Source organism: Saccostrea echinata, unplaced genomic scaffold (assembly GCF_033153115.1).
Source record: "Saccostrea echinata isolate AGI-Se365-2 ecotype Australia unplaced genomic scaffold, CSIRO_AGI_Sech_v1 ptg000006l, whole genome shotgun sequence".
Taxonomy (NCBI): Eukaryota; Metazoa; Mollusca; class Bivalvia; order Ostreida; family Ostreidae; genus Saccostrea; species Saccostrea echinata.
Genome location: NW_026889755.1, coordinates 12,738,328 through 12,743,315, shown reverse-complemented (window position 1 = coordinate 12,743,315; position 4,988 = coordinate 12,738,328). Strand labels below are relative to the sequence as shown.

General features: G+C 33.2%; 1 long non-coding RNA gene across 1 annotated transcript; it reads left to right on the top strand.

Annotated features, from left to right (window-relative positions):
* The first annotated feature begins 877 nt into the window (after positions 1-877).
* On the top strand, positions 878-2,553 carry LOC133180533 (uncharacterized). Its single transcript, XR_009720353.1, has 4 exons — positions 878-1,171; positions 1,805-1,880; positions 2,215-2,278; positions 2,457-2,553. It is a non-coding gene; the product is annotated as an uncharacterized LOC133180533 (long non-coding RNA).
* The last annotated feature ends 2,435 nt before the right edge of the window (positions 2,554-4,988 follow it).

The window sequence follows — 4,988 nt, the reverse complement described above, 5'->3', positions numbered from 1 at the left end:
CAACTTTCACTTCAAAGTGCCGAGGGCATGGCAAAGGAACAGTTGCTACCAATTTTTCATCGACTTAGGTTAGTCGCGGCCGAGATTCGAACTCACGACCTCCCGATCACGAAGAGAGCGCTCTCCCGACTGAGCTACCGTAAACGGTTACAGACCATGAATAAGAAGTTTTTAATATTGAAATTTACTTCGTGATCTAAAAAGAACCTTATTGAACTTAAATCTTGTTAGCAAGGGAAAATGAAAAGTATGCAGCAAATATTCTTTTTGATTGTTCTTGAAAAATGACTCCATAGTTGATTCGCTGTACCACATTGGTAGTAGATGGATTCACTTATACCATATACAAGGATAACATGAATACCCCAAACATGTAATGTTGAATCTCAAAGTTTCCTACAAAGTCACGAACACGTAAAAAGACTATTGAAGATGTGATAATGATGTTGTGAAAAGATTAACCGATCGTTATTCAAATTTTCTAGCACTAATATTGATAACTGCAAATTAAATTCACAAATGGGGCTACTACATCACATCAGTAACTCTTTTTTAAAAATTATCTGAAGAAAAGTAAAATACCCAAATACTTTTTTATGCTCCCGTAATTGAAGCTTCGGGGGCATATAGTTTTTGCCCTGTACGTCCGTCTGCCTGATTGTCCGCAGTACAGTTAAGGCTACACATGAAGATAATATGGTAATGAGGTCATAATGAGGTTTGACGTCATGACAGTTGCTCCGCCTTGATAGATCCATATAAGGAAATAGAGCTCATAAAAGCTATTTAATGATGATTGCGAGAATTTGTAATGAATGTCTGTATTTTCAGGTTTAAATAAATAAACATTAGTGATTTTCTCTTATATAGTAACAACACGTCTCCGAAATAATTCTCTTTTTATTGTGTCGTTTGGCTGCATTCGGCTTCAGTCAAGCGCTTGCACTCGGTGACATGGAATGTTGTTTACATCTAAAAACGTGGCGACAGCAGCTGAGATATGCAGTGGATAAATGCAACAATCAGGCAATCTTTAAAGAGAATAGGGATAAAATAAGAGACACGGGCCTTGTTTATCTTTTTGATGAGAAGATGATGACGTTATTTCGGGAAATCATGGAAAACTGAGACGATCCGCACTACCTCCCTAGGTCCCTTTCTGTTCATTAAGGTGTGTATGTGCTTAGGTATTAACATGTAGACATACTATTCTTTACATCGATGTAAAATAACCTTGAGCATGTACAATAAGATGTATTGTTACAGTCCGTCACAAACTGCAATGCAGTACCTTGTGTGCCCCCCCCCCCCCCCACACACACATACACAAAAACACACACATTATGAAAGTTGCACACTTTTAAATATGCAATGATGTTGTCCTTTGGCATACATGTACAAACATGTAACATAATATAACCACAGCACGTCATGATATCAAATAGTATAATTTAGATGCAATCACACTTACAGTGTATTTGTGAAGTCAAACTGCAAAGTGTACAATGTATGTGCACTGTACATACAAGAGTATAAGACCCTATAAATTTTAATTTTTACCTCTGGCAATCAAAAATATGTGAATTTTAAGATTTCAGTTTTTTACCAGTGCTTCATATTTTAAATTCATCATAGAATTTTTACTATCTATATCACTAGGCTGTAAATTTGTAGAATTTCTACATTAATGAAGATAAAATGTTTGAATTTTCATTTGTCTGACTACTTGCACATTAAGTCAGTCTGATATGTATATACATGTATTTATGTACTGTTTATATGTATAATTCTTTTGTCATTGTAGCTATCACAGAACTGGTTAAAACTAGCATTTACATCAGCTAGAACTATCAAAATAGATGCATCAGTTTCTCCACTGGGTATGATCACACTCAAGCATTTCACATTAATTTTATAGTATGCCAGTGTTAAATATTTTTTTTAAAATGTTGTATAGGTGAAGGAATTAAATGTTATCTCTAGTATATTGATTTTTTTTTTACTTAAATTAAGTTTAGCTACCAATTCTACTTTTGCAAATGTCATAGGTTTCAATTTCCCAGAAAAGTTTTGTATCAAAAGTTTGTTTCCATTTATTTTATGAATTTCAGAAAATATAGTATAGCATGATTTGTTTTGTACAATGCAATGTCATTTCATTCTACAATAGTAATCATTATGTTTTTCACTCATTACATATATATTGTGTTGTAGCTACTCCCAAACAATTTGAACAATTCATTCTGGCAGCAAGTGTTTCCACCAATAAAATAAAAAGGTATGCTCCATATAAGCTCTAAACCATACATATTCCTAGCAAGATTATTGAAATGTTTTGATAATAAAAACAGTAGAGTCATGTATATGCTTTCCATGTTACTCAATGCATTATTTTGAGTATCACTTTTTTAAAACACCAATGAACCTTCCATAATGGTATTTCATTTTGTTTTCAGAATTGATTTCATCCAGAAGAACTGTTTGAACTGTGGACTGTTTGAAATATTTTGCACCTGCTCAGAAATCCCTTCACAGCTTGTCTTTGAATTTGAAAGGCTGTTTTTAATTAAATAAAATTTCTAGATAACTAATACTTTGAATTTTTAACAGTACAATGGTGTGAAAGTTTGAAGGCTGTTAAGATTTGAGTATCTTTACTTGCATGTATTCTGACAGGCGCGTAGCTGCTTATACGCAGGTGCGTACACATCGTTTACAAATTTAAAAAAATGGGGGGGGGGGGGAAGAGATTTGTGAGAAGAGAAAAAATATCAATACCATCCAGCAAATATTTGTGTTTCAAATTATTTTATGTCATACTGTTTCGATTCAAATTCAAATTCTATATTACCATGTCTTTATAAAAAATAAAAAAAAAAAAAAAAATTGTAGTGTTTTATTAAATCATTGTCAAAACCAAATAAAACATTCATTAATTTGTAATTCTAAAACACATTGATAATTTATTTTAAGATCTTTGAGAAAATATCAACCGTTGAATGCTGTGATCCACTAGAATATGATTTGAAATATTATTTTTGTTAAAAATTGAAATTATTAATTATATTTGTTGCCGAAAGATGATACCAATATATCTTTTAAAAAAATATTCAGCCTCTACATGTACAATAAATTTGCACGGAAGTATTCAACTTTGTGTTAAAACATTATTACTATGTCTTGTATTTTCTAAAGAAAATCGAAATGGCATGATTTTGAATGAAATATTTGGTAAAAACCATGAGCTTCCAGGGACTTCGCCCCTGGGCCCTCATCTGGACCCACTGGGGGTCTCAAAGCGGACCCCAGCCGTTCTCTGCGTACATTTCACTTCCATTCTGGTATGCGCCTGTCTGTGTTTTGGTGTACAAGATCCAAATTTCAGCATGTATATTGTGTTCACCTGTTCTTTAACAGAGTATCTGTTTATGTATTACAAAGTTTTTACTATGATTATCTTGTTTGCGCATTGATTGATAATAATATTACTCAAAAACATGAGACTAAAGCCCCCCTCCCCCCTACGCCGATATGATTTGTGCTACAATACCCAAATAAGTAAAACCTGATGTAAACACTGTTTAATAATTTATTTTTAACATGCCAGTAAGTATATGGTATCAAAGGAGGCAGAGGCAAACTGGTGAGGGAGGGGGGGGGGGGGTAGATCTGTAGAAAGGAAAACAGGTTATTAAATACAGGAGTAAGCACCCCAATCCCTTCCTTCTGTTCTTAAAACTTTTAACGTAGTCTAGAATCCATAAACAATTGAAGGTTTGATAACTAAAATAATCACATATGAAAAAAAGAAAAAGAAAAAAAAACTACTAAGTTCTGTTGGAGATATTTTTTTCTGTGCGTCTACTGAGGAAGAATAAATGTTTAATCATTGATAGGGGCTGTCTATTTTTTATTTTTATTACAAATGACTGAATCTTTCAATATTTTTAACCATGGGCATTTTCCAATTTATTTACATGATGGATGTTGCGGCAAATTTTAGGCGAACGGAGGAAATGCGGTAGGTGTCAATACGTCTTGTGTAGCGTATAAAAGAACGAAGATATACAAAACAAAGTAAAGTCAAAGATTTTTTATGCATACCGTTTTGATTTAGTTAAATAAAGCCCAGCGCAGTCCGTAGGTATTTGTTTAAAATTTGCGAGGTACACAAACTCTACTAAGTACCACAGAGTTATCTCCCATGCTGGGTCAATGATGCGTTTGAAAACTATATTTAGAATGAATGTGTTAAGATTTCAATTTTTAATCAAAAAGTGCAAGGGCAAGGCGACAACCCAAAAGGTAGGTTCTTATTTTAAATTCTTTATTTTACTGTATAGTTTTTAAAAAGTGATGCTCATTTCTTTGTAATTCATTAGGCAATTTAAAATTTCCGATTAAATGATGAAAAATACCCTATTTTTGAATACTGGTGTTTGTTTTCAATGAATAACTTAAATATCTCAGAAATCTGACTGAATGAGCATCAGTTTTTCGATAGGATAGATACCAAGGGACACAATGAAACCTTGTGCAGTTCAAATATTGTTTGCCTTGCCCTTGCACTTTTTGGTTAAATTTGACATTTCATATTTTGACCTAAAATCGGAGCTCACGTGACTTTAGAGGGTCACATGATGACAAAAAATACCGATGTGAAAAGCGATGGACAAACTCTTCATAAAGCCATTAAGATATTTCAGATAGAGTTTCATGCTAAAAAATAAGACGGTTGAACTTTAAGTGTCTCGTTTTTGGTGCCTTTTTATAGAAAATGTTGCCTTAACTGTACTGCGTCCTCAAAACTTTAATCTTGGACTTAATATTTGATTTCAAGAGCTATGGTTTTCATATTTCACATGTTTATTTCTTGTGAGAGGATCTTACTTTGGGTACCAATATTTTTTACCTTGACCTTTGCATTTGACCTCCTTTTGTAAAATTTCATCTCACCACGTACCCTTGGTCATTACTTCTGAATGGTT